This window comes from Pogona vitticeps, chromosome 2 (genome assembly GCF_051106095.1).
Source record: "Pogona vitticeps strain Pit_001003342236 chromosome 2, PviZW2.1, whole genome shotgun sequence".
Classification (NCBI taxonomy): Eukaryota; Metazoa; Chordata; class Lepidosauria; order Squamata; family Agamidae; genus Pogona; species Pogona vitticeps.
In genome coordinates this window covers 274030570-274045989 of record NC_135784.1, presented here as the reverse complement: position 1 = coordinate 274045989, position 15420 = coordinate 274030570, and the positions used below count along the sequence as shown (strand labels likewise).

The 15420-nt window shown below is 40.9% G+C and overlaps 1 protein-coding gene and 1 long non-coding RNA gene across 4 annotated transcripts in view; one reads left to right on the top strand and one right to left on the bottom strand.

Annotated features, from left to right (window-relative positions):
- Nucleotides 1-15420, top strand: part of ATG10 (autophagy related 10) — a 119827-nt gene that overhangs the window by 36072 nt on the left and 68335 nt on the right. The window lies entirely within an intron of this gene.
- Nucleotides 10528-15420, bottom strand: part of LOC144587055 (uncharacterized) — a 663623-nt gene continuing 658730 nt past the window's right edge. Inside the window, exon 2 of the long non-coding RNA XR_013542221.1 lies at nt 10528-14653. This is a non-coding gene — a long non-coding RNA (uncharacterized LOC144587055). The remainder of the gene's footprint in view (nt 14654-15420) is intronic.

The window sequence follows — 15420 nt, the reverse complement described above, 5'->3', positions numbered from 1 at the left end:
GTTGTCTGACACTGAAGGTTTTCTTTCTTTCTAAGTCCAATCAATCCAGCAACCTAAATTATTTTATTTTTAAAATTTGCTGGTCTTATATGTAAATACTGTAGTCTTATATTATTTCCTTCACAATCCAGTCTTAATTGGCTGGTTCTGCAATTGAATCATCAAGATTTTTACATTTTCAAAACATTATTTCTCTGCAATAGTTAAAATTAGGTGCTCAAGCTGATCTTTCTTGTTGGAGCCTGTTAAAGCATTCATTGCCTTAAAAGAAAACTCTCTAAATCAGCACCTTCCTGTTTTGCTTTTCTAATTTTGGATGGCGTTTCAACACAGAAAAAAATAGTACTAAATATACAGACTTAATGCAGGATATTCTGTAGCTATTGAATAGTCCGCTTTTATAGATTGGTTTTGAAAAAGAAAAAGCGATGTAGGCTTTGTACAAAATCCACTAAAATATCAAAATGTCAAAAACTCCTGCAATACTCAGCCAGAAGAGTACAGATCAACTTGAAAGTGTACCTGTTTTTCTATTTTATATGTCATATAAAGGGATTATCCACTATTGGTTCTGGATTCTTTTGGTTTTAGAATTCATTAGTCATGTTATCCATTCTCTGAGGGCATACATTAAAAAAATGAAGACTGTGCTAGTAGAAAATGGATAGAAAAATAATTAAATAATTACTTTAAAACAGCAAAGTGGATGTGTTTCAAGACAGATAACTTTCTTATGAAACTCCTAAAAGTTTAATGCAGTTTGGAGGTATATGCTAATACTGTACAGGAGTTAGTCTGGCTTTTGAATTTTATTAGCTAGATTACAATTTAGCCATTTGACTTAATCATTAGCAAAATAGTCAGAGCCAAGCTGGAAATCCAGTAGCATTTTGCTAAACTTTTTATCAGCAAAGAGACCCCTCCTAATGCCAAGTGGCTTCAATTTCAAGCAAGGCTTGAACGTGGTTTATTTGATGTGGGAGAGACTGTATGTAGGCCCTGGAAAAATTTCAGATGCAAGCTTACAGGCAAGGCAGATGTCCATTTCATGTAGGTTTGACATTAATTTATAGGAAAGAAGGCCTGCTGAGAGAACAGGCTGAAATTATTTGGTTTTGTACCAAGTCACATCAATGTCGGTGAGATATTTTATGAGTCTCTATGGCTAAGTGGGGATTTGAACTCAGGTCTCCTGAGTCCCAGACCATTGCTCTATCCACTGCACCATACTGGTTTTCTTCACAGAGTTGAGATGCATCATGTTCACAGAGATCTTGTACAGGGTATGATGGCATTTGTCGGTGGTGGGCTCTAATTATTTTTACAAATATATAAATAAGTAGAAATGGTTTGCCTGTGGACCTAGGCGACATGCTGCCAGCCTGCTTTTATATCATCCTCAGCCTGAATTGAAAAGCCCCATGCGAGTGAGCGGTTCTAGCTCTGCAACAGCCCTTTTCTGAGCAAATCTGCCCTTTTCTGAGCAAATCATTGGAGCCTAGTTGCTGCCCTGTAGCTTGAAAGCATGGGATGCTCTAATCATGATGAGAAGGCATGTAAGCCTTGCCCCTCAGCACTACCCTTTCAAAGATTAGGAATGTGATCTGAAGAGGAGTTTGTACGCATCTTCAGTGGAAAGCACTTACAAGCACCTCTTCCAACCCGTGTGCCCATCATGAGTTTGGGGAGGGCAAGACTTACATTTGTATCCCAGTTCTTACCATAGAGTCTCCCATGCTTTCAGGCCTCTTCTTGGATGTGCACCTTAACATGGTGAGGCAGTTTGAGTGTGTCAGAGGAGCCAAGAGCCATGCTGTCAGAAGGTTTAACTCCATTATTAGCCTTGACTCCTCGTAGGGTCACCCAAGGTGGAATGCTCATAGCTGAGGTACGAGATTAAGATGCATTTATCCTTTTCAAGAGTTATAGCTCTATCAGCAGAACAGAACAAATAGTTCCAATGGTAGTTGGGGCAGAGAAACTTTTGGAGGGCAGCTACCAGAGCTGAAGGTAGTGCTGGTGAAAGATCCTTCACAGACAATGGCAGTGACATTCAAGCTAACTTTGAGCAGTGCACAGAAGATGACAAATGGTAAACTACTATTGATCCTTTGATACCTTGAAAACCCTATGATTAGATATTCCAAAATGAAGCAAGAGATAGTACTGAAATATGAGATTCCCAGATCAGAAAGCAATCTGGGGAACGGCAAAGTGCAAGTATAAATAGTGCTGTTGCTAAAGACACAACTAAATTAAAGCTGAAAGAATGTCTAGTGGCTGACATGCACAAAGGTAAAAGGAAAGTCCAGTCCTGCACAACACACACAGTTGGAACATGGAATGTAAGAAACATGAATCAAAGTAAACTGTAAATTCTAAAGCAAGAAGTGGACACTTAAACATTGCAATGCTTGCTGTCAGTGAAATAAAGTGAACTGGAATGGGACATTTTCAGTCAAACAGCTACTGAGAATTTTTCAGTGGAAATGTCCAGCTCAGAAGTGCTCTAATACTGAAGCAAGATCTACCACAGGCATTTAGGAGCTATAATTCAAGGCCTGACGGAATAATATCAATCACATTTCTGGGAAACCTTATCAATATAGTCATAATTCAAGCCTATGGTCCAACTATAAATGATGAAGAAGATGAAATTGAAGCTTTTATGCAAGGGTACCGGAGGAAATTGATCATACACCAAAACAAGACATCCTTGTGATTAGATATGTGGGTATTTGAATTTGTGTACAAATACGAATACCCCAACACAGGTGAACATAATGAGGGTCTGGCCCCCTGGGGCTGGGCTGTCAACTCACTCTTCTGCTGCTGCTGTGGGCTCTGCGCTCTCTTCCTATCACTCTGGAGCTCGTGGTTGACTAGCCACTCTTGGCAGGAGGTGGGACAATGAGCCTCCCTGCCGGGTCAGAGAGAAAAGCATTTTCTGATTCTAGTTTCCTCCATCAGGATTGTAATTAGACAGTCTATTATTAAACTATTTTGCGGGAGCGAGTCTTTGATTAAAACAGTTCATTCACCAAATAACTTTCTCTATTCCTCCCTCTTTCTCTTTCTTTTCCTTTTCCCGATCAAGACTGAGGGATGGGTGGGGAGAGGCTTGCTTTTTGTTGTTTAGTTGTTTAGTTGTGTCCGACTCTTCGTGACCAGAGCATGCCAGGCCCTTCTGTCTTCCACTGCCTCCCGGAGTTTGATCAAATTCATGTTGGTAGCTTCAATGACACTGTCCAACCATCTCATCCTCTGTCGTCCCCTTCTCCTCTTGCCTTCACACTTTCCCAACATCAGGGTCTTTTCCAGGGAGTCGAGTCTTCTCATGAAGTGGCCAAAGTATTGAAGCCTCAGCTTCAGGATCTGTCCTTCCAGTGAGCATTCAGAGTTGATATCCTTCAAAATGGATAGGTTTGTCCTCCTTGCACTCCAGGGGACCCTCAAGAGTCTCCTCCAGCACCACAATTCAAAAGCATCAATTCTTCTGCAGTCAGCCTTCTTTATGGTCCAGCTCTCACTTCCATAGGTCACTACTGGAAAAAACATAGCTTTGACTATGCGGACCTTTGTCGGCAAGGCGATGTCTCTGCTTTTTTTTTTAACTTTTTTTATTATATAAATCCATCCATATCGGTTTAACATCGTGTCACCAGGGTACAGCTTATAATCATTTGTAAAACAACTACTACACACATTACACTCCTAATCTATACAACATCCTTCTAACCATTGATAGAATAAGTCCCATGTTTGATAATATTTTGTATCTTCTTTTCTTTTGATTTTCAGTGTTAGTCTGTCCATTTCAGCGCAGTCCAATATCTTTTTAATTATTTCTTGATCCGTAGGTGTTCCTTCATTTTTCCAGTACTGTGCATAAATAATCCTCGCCGCTGTTAGAATATGCAGTATTAAATATACATTTTGTCTATCAACACTTTCTGGTATTATACCTAACAGAAAGAGCTGTGGCCTAAAATCTACATGTTTTTTGATTATTTTAACAAGCCATGTATGTATTTTGTACCAAAATTTTTTTGCTTTATCACAAGTCCACCAGAGGTGATAATAGGTTCCAGTTTTTTTATGACATTTCCAACATTTACTTGACCTGTTAGAGTACATCTTAGCTAATCTATCAGAAGGTAAATGCCATATATAAAACATTTTATATAGATTCTCTTTATAAGATGTTGCCATTGTCATCTTATAGTTTGTAGACCACAGCCCTTGCCATTTTTCTAAGTCAATATTGTACCCAAAATTTTTTGCCCATTGAACCATCGTTTCTTTGACCTGTTCATCCTCCATTTTCCAATTTAGAAGGTATTTATATACTTTCCTAATTAAGTTGTCATCTGATGTTAACATTATTTGGTCAAAAGTTGTTTGTTCTTTATAAAAATCGTACATTTTTAGGTCCCGTTCATATATTGATTGTATTTGCATTATAGACCACCACGATGCATCTAACCCCTGGTCTATAAGGTCTTGTTTTGGCTTTAATCGCCTATCTTTGTCTAAAATACAGTGGTGCCTCGCTTAACGAGTGCCCCGTTTAATGAAAAAATCGCATAGCGATGGCTTTGTTGCCATCGCTTTTGCGATCGCACAACGATCTTGCCTATGGGGAAAAATCGCTTTGCGATTTTTCCCCATAGGCACCATTTTCCCCCAGCTGAGCGGCGGGAGCTTTGAAGCCCCGCTGCTCAGCTGGGGGTAAGTGTCGGTAGTGGGCTGCGGCCTCGGAAGGACCCCGAAGCCACCATCCCCTGCCAACAATTCCCTTCCGAGCTCTCAAAGGGCCCCCTCCTATATTGGAGAAAGCCCTTTGAGAGCTCGGAAGGCTCTCAGCGGTGGCGGGGAAGGGTACCGGGGTGTCGAAGGCTTTCAGGCCTTTGCCTGGAAGCCTTGCGGACACCCCCCCACCCTGTCCCCGCCGCCGGCAGCCTCCCCACGCCGCCTACCCCGGCCGTTCTCGGACGCCTGGAAGTCCGAGAACGGGCTGGGTAGGTGGCGCAAGGAGGCTTTAAGCGGCGGGGACAGGCTGGGAGGTGGATCGGGAAGCTTGAAGCCTCCCCGTGCTGCTTACCCAGGCCGTTCCCGGACTTCTGGAAGTCCGAGAACGGCCGGGGTAGGCGGCGCGGAGAGGCTTCAAGCTCCCCGGTCCACCCCCCAGCCTGTCTCCGATGCCGGTAGCCTCCCCGCGCCGCCTACCCAGGCCGTTCTCGGACACCTAGTGTCCGAGAACGGGCTGGGTAGGCAGCGCAAGGAGGCTTTAAGCGGCGGGGACAGGCTTGGGGGGTGGATCGGGAAGCTTGAAGCCTCCCCGTGCTGCTTACCCAGGCCGTTCCCGGACTTCTGGAAGTCCGAGAACGGCCGGGGTAGGCGGCGCGGAGAGGCTTCAAGCTCCCCGATCCACCCCCCAGCCTGTCTCCGCCGCTTAAAGGGTAACCGGCGGTTGGTGGGATCCAAGCCCGGGATGCCTGAAAGGCATCCCAATCCCACCACCCGCCCCCCGCAGCTTGGATCCAAGCTGCAGCGGCTACCCCAGCCATGGCCGGACTCTAGGGAGTCCAGCCATGGCTGAGGTAGCCGCCATGGGTCAGATCCAAGCCGCGGGGGGGAGGGAAAAAACCAGATAATCCGTTCCAATTGGAACGGATTAACCGGTTTTCAATGCATTCCTATGGGAAATGGTGCTTCACATAACGATGTTTTCACATAATGTTTTTTTTTCTGGAACCAATTAACATCGTTATGCGAGGCACCACTGTATCTGTATAAGTCAAAATTTTTCTAACATTCAAAAGGTTGGGATGAACAAATGCTTCTATGGGTGAAACCCGTCCTGGTATTTTCGTGTACGTTTTCATTTTTATTTTTTCCCATATTATATACAAGGAGTTTCTAATATAATGGTTTTGAAAATACCTATGAGATTTGGCTTTCTGATACCATAACAAGGCATGCCAACCCAACTGTAGATCATGTCCTTCTAAATACAGAAGTCTCTTGTTTTTCAGGCTAATCCATTCTTTCAGCCAAGTTAGAGCAGATGATTGGTAATATAAGGTCCAGTCCGGTAAACCAAATCCTCCGTTTTCCTTGGATTCTTGGAGCATTTTAAATTTGATTCTGGCTTTCTTCCCTTGCCAAATATATTGTAGTATCACTTTGTTTAGATCGTCAAAATATTTCTTCTCTATTTTCACTGGCACTGTTTGGAACAAGAAAAGTAGCTTTGGCAAAATGTTCATTTTGATTGTTGCAATTCTTCCTAATAGTGATAGTTGTAAGTTTTTCCATTTTTCTAGATCTATTTTTATTTGGTTTAATAGTTTCATATAATTATCTTCTTTTATAGTTACACATCTAGCAGTTAAATATATTCCTAGGTTCTTAACTTTTTTAACTATTTGTAAATCTGACATCTTTGAGAGTTGATTTTTTTGCTTGGCTGTTAAGTTTTTCACTATAACTTTAGTTTTTTCTTTATTTATCTTCAATCCTGCTACTTTCCCAAATTCATCGATTTTGTCCAATAGTTTCAATGTTGTTTCCAATGGGTCTTCCAATATAAACACCAAGTCGTCTGCAAATGCTTGTAGTTTGTAGCTCTCATCCTTTATTTTGGTACCTTTAATGTCTGGGTCGTTCCTCACATTCCTATTTAATACCTCCAGAGTTAATATAAATAGCAATGGAGAGAGCGGACATCCTTGTCTTGTGCCTTTTTTTATATTAATATTATCTGTCAGTTCACCATTTACAACTACTTTAGCTATTTGTTCATTGTAGATTGTCTCAATTACATTTATAAAGTATTAATTATAAAGGATAATTTTGGACATATTAGAATATTATGAGGTACATTCAGAGAAGCAAATGGCATTAATCTTCTTGGATGCCCAAAAAGCCTTTGATAATGTGAACTGGCAATTTATGATACAGCAAATAAAAGCTATGGATTTTGGCAAAAACTTTATAAATGTAATTGAGGCGATGTCTCTGCTTTTTAAGATGCTTACTTTAAGATGCTCAGATGGTTACAGGATCTAATCCACTTTCATTAAATTGTTAAGCCGAGCTTTCTTTTGCGTCACTTTTTTAGATCCATTAAGGTTTCTTTACGTAAAACACATACCGTATTTTTTGCTCCATAAGACGCACCTTTCCATAAGACGCACCAATTTTTAGGAGAAGAAAGCAGGAAAATATAATCTGTTTTCTTCGCTCCATAAGACGCACAGACTTTCCACCCCCCTGTTTTGTGGGAAAAAAGTGCGTCTTATGGTGCGAAAAATACGGTATCTGTTTTTTACCGAGTTGTGGTAAGGATATTTTCCAAAACCCTTATGTACTCCGCCATGTCTGCAAGAAGTATTCCCAGCTCTTTGCCCAACATGGCTTCCACCTCGGTATGTGCACTCAGAAAGACTTCACGGGAAAAAAGCAATTTCTGCCAATTTCTCTCCCCTTTCTGTTGCCTTTGCTGCTTCAGACGCTGTTTTTCCTAGCAGACCGTCCTTTGCCCACTATATCGGGGGCCTCAAAATTGAGGGATCCCAGTCAGTTTCAGAAGCTCTCCTGAAACCGGACCAGTTTGCCACAACGAAACCCTGCTTCCAGGGTAGATGGGATACTGATGTAAATATTTGAAGCCATAGAGACTGACTCTGTCAAAATCCTAACAAGAATATGTCAACAAATGTGTTGGGATTGGGGAGGTCTTAACAGAGTGGCAATATTTAATATATATTCCAGTTCCCAAGAAAGGAGATGCCAGGGAGTGCGGTAACTATAGGACCATTGGTTTAATTTCCCATGCAAGCAAATTGATGGTCAAGGTGTTTCAACAAAGTCTTTTACCTTATATGGAGTGATAAATATTTGTCTGATGTTCAAGCTGGTTTCTAAAAAGGAAGAAGCTTTCAAGGACATATTGCAAACATCTGCTGACTAATGGAGTGCACAAAAGTGTTTCAGAAGAAGATCAGTCTGATTTGAAGAGTACATTAAAAACTTCGACTGAGTAGATGAGAAGTTCTGGATTGTTCTGAAAGAAATGAATGTGTCTCTCACTTGTTTTTCTTGATATGTAACCTGTATTGTGGACAAAAAGCTACTGTTAGGACAGAATAAGGAGAAACAAAATAGTTTCTTATAGGCAAAGGTGCAGACAAGGGTGCATTTATTTCACCATCAGTCTGTACACAGAACATATCATATGGAAAGCTGAACTTGATGCAGATGAAAAAGTGAAGGTAGGTTGAAGAAACATAAATAAATTGAAGATTTGTAGACGAGACTGCCTTATTGGCAGAAGCCAGAAATTACTTGAAGCAACTTCTGTTGAAGGTAGAAGAAGGTGCCAAAGCAGGACTGCAGTTGAAGATGAAGAAGACAGAAATCATGGCAAAAGAAGAACTACAGTGGTGCCTCGCTTAGCGATCGCTCCGTTGAGCGATGAATTCGCATAGCGAGGGGGTCTGGGCCATCGCTGGAGCGTTTGCTCAGCGATGGCCCCTATGGCGTTTTTTCGCTATGCGACGATCGCTAAGCGATTCGCTTAGCGATTTTCGCACAACAAAGCGGGGGAGAACAGCTGATCGGCGGTTCCAAAATGGCCACCGCAACTTTTCCCGCCGCGCCCTCGCAAAGCGAGGGTGCGAAAATGGCCGCCCCTATGGAGAAGCTTCGCTCAACGGTAAGTTTAGTTTAATGTGTTTTAATGGTTTTTTTTGTTCCGTTGAGCGATGTTTCCCATAGCGATGGTTAATCCGGAACGGATTAACCTCGCTATGCGAGGCACCACTGTATATCGCTGTAACATTGACAATGAAGAAGCTGAAATAGTTAAATATTTTGTTTGCCTTGGTTCCATCATCATTCGAAAGGGAGACTGCAGCCAAGAAATCAGACTGAGACTCAGAAGGGCAGCAATTAAGGAATTAGAAAAGATCAGCAAGTGTAAGGATCTGTCACAGGAGATCAAGGCCAAGATCAGTCCCATCATTGTATTCTTGATTACTGTGTACAGGTGTGAAAGGAAAAAAATGATTAATTTGAAATATGGCTCGGGAGGAGAGATTTGAGGATTTCCTGGACTGACAGAAAGGCAAACAAGTGAGTCTTAGATCGAAGCAAGCCTCAACTACCTCTAGAGGCAAAAATGATGATAGTGTGGCTGTTGTACTTTGGGCATATCATGAGAAGGCAGGATTCTCTGGAAAAGGCAATAATGCTGGGAGAGATTTTTGGGTCAGTTTAGTATGTTTTACTGGGATTGGTCAAATTGTTGTTATGCTCCAAGAAAATAGACAGGTTTCTTAATGTTTTTAGATTACAAGACCCGAGTAGGCATTTGTCTGGAGGGACCAATAAAAACAGAAAATAGTGGGCTCACCATTCTTTGGCTCTAGATCTGCCCACCACAGCCTTCAGCTTGCCCACTGCCAGCATGTGGACCCTGGTGTCTTGCTCCCAAGGAATGTAGCCCTTGGTTGGTCACCTCTGGTGGAAAGATGCACTTTCATTAGTGTAATAACCAATGATTTTGAAGTAAATGGGGGATACATTTATATTGTCCTGTACTTAAAAAAAAAGGCTTTAACACACTTACCAACAGGCTGGGGGGCTGGGAAAGATTTTCAACCTGATAAGCAAGATTGCTCAGGAAGCAGGGCTGTGTTAACGTAGCCAGAAAACTCCTGACTGTATTTTGCTGAAAGCGTCTGCCTTATCTGACCCTGAGCAGCATCATGTGGTCCTTGGCCTGAATTGAAAAACTTTGTGCAAGTGAGCAATTCAAGCTCTACGAAAACAACCAATTGTTTTTCTTCCTTTCTCTCTCTCTCTCTCTCTCTCTCTCTCTGCCTTTCTCTTTCTGGCTACCCCCTTTCTGGCTGCTGTGCATTTGATTGGGGAGTGGAACATAATTTCTCTACAGTGCTACTCATTTCAGATTCCCTCCCCCCCTCTTCATCTCCATGAGCAAAGCTGCTCCTTTCCTCCCGCCGGACACTCTCCTCCCATTGCAGTGCTACAGGAGCAGCTGCCGCTAAAGTATTTTCAAAGCCCCAGATCCTGCCCCTTTTGCTGACAATGGTTTCTTTCAAAACCCCTCTTGGGCAAGAAGGTCCTGTGCCACTTCATTCCAGCTGCAGGTAGATTCCTTTTAAGTACAAGGAAGGCTCTCTTTGTAAATTGATTAACCAGGGAGGAAAAGATAGGGGACATGCCTCCTATTCCTCTCATGCTTGTTTCCTTCTTCCACCCCACTTGAAGATATTTGACAAGGAGAAAGAATTTTTAAAAAAGTCAAGTTTCCTGTTTTATCTTAGGAAGGTTGATATAGAAACAAAAATGCTGTGGCATGAAAAATATTTTATTTTCCTATAGGAAAGGAAATAAAGTATGGAGTGGATTTTGTTCAAAATGGCAAAAGAGATTCCTTTCCCCAAAATGCCTTTTAAAAGCCTTGCTTTATAAACAAATGTTTGCTCTTGGTTATGTATACCGCAGGGAGGTCATGGAGGTAGTGGATGATAGGAGGGCCTGGCATGCTCTGGTCCGTGGGGTCATGAAAAGTCAGACACGACTTAACGACTAAACAATGTATACTGTAAGCTCATAATAAATAATAAATAATGGTCAGAATCTTATTGGTTTCCAAAACTTGCCATGGCTTATTGTGGGCAGTTGATGAAGTCCTGGGGCGTGTCTTGGTCATGTGTCATGCCACACACCTGACTACACATCCCAGATGAGCCTCGGTATCTGGTCAATTAGCATAGCTATTTAGGCATATCTTACTTGAATGTCAATAGGATTCTGGCAAATATAGTTAAAATCAATGTGTAACAGCAAACCTAGCCTCTGAGGCCTGCAGCCAATTCCAGTGTGTTGTGCCTAAGTCTTCTCAAGCATCCTGAATTCTGGATATAATTGAGCTCATACAGTGCAGTGTGACACATGGGAACTGTTAGCTAGCTCAGTGGTTTAGGTGTCTGACCGCAGTGGGTAGTTCAGTTTCCCACTGTGCCTCCTTGATAGGCACTGGACTTGATGATCTGTAGGATCATCATCCACCTTCCAGCTCTGCAGTTTAATGATGATGATGATATATATTCAATGGGCTTAATTTCTAGGGAAGTGGATACAAATTTGGCTGCTGCAGTTTAGCACCTATAATTTGGATAGTGTGAAAAAAATAGCAAATTTTAAAATTGGTTAGAATCCAAAAATGCATGCACCTATTTCCATGTTATCAAGAGTGCTTTTAGTCTTGTTTCTAAAAAGGCATAACAGCATGTCTTGTGGTAAGCTACTGGTAACTAAGGGCACTTTCAAAAGGCTTTATGGCATGGCATGGTGCCATGGTTATCTGTTCAAAGAAAATAAGTCAAAAATCCATCTAAGCATCTGCAAGCTTTAGAGCTTCTCTACTGCAGAGCTTTTTTTGGAATGTGGCCACTGTAAACTTAACTCTAGATATTTGATACCAACAGTAATAATTTTTAATAGTGTGTTTGTATTTTTTTCCCTAAGAGCAACATTTAAAATGCAGCTAAAATTGTGGAGGCGCTAACACTTTGTGTTAATCTTTTTGAGATTGTTTGCATATGCACACTGTTGTGATTTAAGACTGTTTCAAGCTTATTATAAACCTTTCTATGTGATATAAGTGATCTTTTGGATTAAATTGGAATTATTATAAAAAGTGTTTTTTAAACAGTTTAATATTTTGCTACCAAATAATCATAGCTTGATGTGTTTACACTTGATTTCAGAATATTTGGCTTGGAAGCAATCATCCCTTTTCAGCAGTTTAGATTTTTTAAAAAATCAGTTCAACACAAACTTAGTCCCTAAAGGGTTTTTCTTCCCTGTCAACTTCACAAACTAAGCATCATCCATGCCTAAATTCATGGGCATAATTTTAGCTTTGACATTCACTTTTAAAGCTTGCTGCTTCAAACATACGCACACACAGCCTCTCTGTTTTTGCCACCAGTTTGGTTTGCTATGTTACTTTTGCTAAATTGTCATTTTTCATGTACTGTTTATTTATTCCAGGGTTTGGAAGTAATGTAATAACAAGTAGTGAGATTACTTGGATCATTATGCTTTTTTTAAAAAAGTAATGACTGATAACAGCACTACTTTTTCCTAATCATTACTTTTCCCTATTACACCTTTTGGGGACTAAAAATGCTTTTGAGTTGTTCTTTTTAAAAAGCAGATATTTCCTTGCTATTTTAGATGGATTTCCTCTCAGAAAAGGAGTTAAAAAGCTATGACTAGTGCAAAAAGTTACTATTAAAGTATTATTTCACACATGGGTCAGTGGCTCTGAAATGAGTCCCACAATTAAACATGGGGAAAGTATTTTGCTGGCCCTTGTCTATTCTTTTCATTATAAACCTCATCATAACTTAACATGTCTCGCCATATACTGTGTCTTTTCCCTCCTTAATCTGTGTTACAGCAGAGTATCATTTCCCTTACAATCTACATGGACAAGACAAAGTTTGACCCTAAGAAGTCAAACTCTTAGACAGCTTCGTAGTTTAGATCTCTGACTGCAGAGCCAGAGGCTGGGACCTTGATTCTCCATAGTGCCTCCCTGACACGGGCTGGACTTGATGATCCAGAAGGTCCCTTCCAGCTCTGTACTTCTAAGATGATGATAATGGTGATAGTAATTACCAAACTTGAGTCCTCATACATCAGTGAATTTCATCTTCCAGATGCCATGGCTAATACGGGAGTTGTGGCCCCATCATCTGTGGATGCAAGGCAGAGAATCACTGCCATACAGCATTTTTTCATTCTGTTTCTTTCCTATATTTTCTTAATGCCATTATTTAGTGCACCTTCAGAATGTGCAATTTAAACTACTTTAATCCTCAGGATACATTTGCCTCTATCTACTCTGCCTTCTCCCATATGGCACTTTAAGTTCTTCGACTCTTTTCCTGAGGAAAATTCCTGGAAGTTGACATGAGGTCCATAAAGAGAACTTCCATTGATGTCATAAGAGCAAGAGAAAGAATCACACCGCTGATAGCTTTTTGAGCCTTAAAAAAAATCTGCTTGGCAGTTAGGAATTGGCTTTGTCAAGGACCACTACATTCTAATGCTAGTTCTCCAAAAATTGCAACCTATTTTGTATGCTCTGCATAACATGTATCTTTGCATGTTGTGCAAATTAATGTAATTTTTTAATATTATGAAATTAAGAACATTGTTTTTTTAAAACAAATTTCAGCCTCGGCATCATTTATACCATAAGTGTTAAACTCTGAACACAGAGACTCAAGATTAAATGGCAGCTTAGTCACAAAGCTTCCTTCGAGTTTTTTGAGCCAATCACTCAACCAGACCTATCTTACATGGTTGTTTTCAATATAATATGGGGAGAGGAGAACCATTCAGAGTTGTTATGCACATTGGTGATGCCTATGAGAAAGAATTACATTTTACCATATGTGAGCTTCTGGTGATATTCTCATGAGTTAGCCTCTGGTTTTGCCTTTAGTTTGTACTGATGGCAAAAAAAAAATGATAGAGATCCTTGAGATCTCTATTTGATTTGCAAGAAAAATATATAGGTGAAAATGCGGGGGAAATTGCAGAAATCAGGAGAAAACATTAGGTGTCATTTTGTTATACCTAGAAAGTATCTTACCTTAATTTTCTTTGCTACCTCTCTTCTCTCTCTCTCTCTCTCTCTCTCTCTCTGTGTGTGTGTGTGTGTGTGTGTGTGGCCTTTTTTCTTAAACCCCTGCCTCCAATAGCTATTTTTCTGTTCCACATCTATGGGCCACACTGTAGTAAGAAAAGCAGTTCATAGCAAAGCTTAACATTTTACTTTTTGAATTAAATCATCCAGAACTCCTCTGCTGGAATTATCACTGACTGTGGCGGGGGGGGGAGGGGATTCTGGGAGCTGTATTACAAGAAAATGCCAGCTTCTTTTTCCTAATAGGTACAAATATATCATTTCCTATGGACGTTTGCTGAGGTAATTTAATTTAGTAGGGTATATACAGTATATGAGTAAGCCATTCAAAGAGCCATACCTAAGACAAATATGTGTAAGCTTGGTGCTTTGAAAGGGCATTATGATTTCCTAAATGTTGTTTGAAGCCACTTTCCAGACATTTAACATTCACAACAACCATACACTCAGTTTCAGTAACAAAAAGCTCCTCATCTTTTATCGTTCGTTCGTTTAGTCATTTAGTCGTGTCCGACTCTTCGTGACCCCATGGACCAGAGCACGCCAGGCCCTCCTATCTTCCACTGCCTCCCAGAGTTGGGTCAGATTCATGTTGGTTGCTTCGGTGACACTGTCCAACCATCTCATCCTCTGTCGTCCCCTTCTCCTCTTGCCTTCACACTTTCCCAACATTAAGGTCTTTTCCAGGGAGTCCTCTGTTCTCATGAGATGGCCAAAGTATTGGAGCCTCAGCTTCAGGATCTGTCCTTCCAGTGAGCACTCAGGGTTGATTTCCTTTAGAATGGATAGGTTTGTTCTCCTTGCAGTCCAGGGGACTCTCAAGAGCCTCCTCCAGCACCACAATTCAAAGGCATCAATTCTTCGGCGGTCAGCTTTCTTTATGGTCCAGCTCTCACTTCCATACATTGCTACAGGAAAAACCATAGCTTTGACTATTCGGACTTTTGTTGGCAAGGTGATGTCTCTGCTTTTTAAGATGCTGTCTCATCTTGTATACTTCCCTTAATTTTGCCAGATCCACCTTTCCTCGGGGCAGTATCTGCCTAAATGCCCAACTGAGATTCCAGAAGTCTTTAGAAGATAAAATGAATTGGCTGTTTCTGGAAGACCAGGGAATCACAGAATTGTAGAATCCTAAGAACTATTGACTCCAAGTTCTTGGCCAAGGTGATTTGAGTTTGATGATTATAGAGAAAAGAAATGAGTCAGTTTCAGCAGTGTAGATGCCAAAACTGGTTTAAATCACCATGAATAAATTTCCATTCAGTGCATGTGAACGTGGCCACCAGTTTAAATACCATGTGACTTGAACCTGATATTTAAAAAGTCTAAACAGAAATCAATTCAGATTGCTAGCATGATCACAGCCGGACTTGTTCAGTGAAATAAAAAAGCCAGTGTAACGTCTGGTCACATTTAGTTGGCTTTCAGGCTCAGGATTCTAGAAAGCTGTTTTACTTGGAATACATCCAGTGCTCAACTACATTGGTTTTCTGGAAGTAAAATAAAGTTTTATCAGGTGTTCTGTTACTACTACATTTTTTAAAATTATCCTGTAACTAGTTTTGTTACTCTGTGCATTAGGTTTCTGTTGTGCTCCAAGTTCTGTATTGGTGACTAATAGAACAAATACTTACTAGCTGCAGATTTTCTTGAAT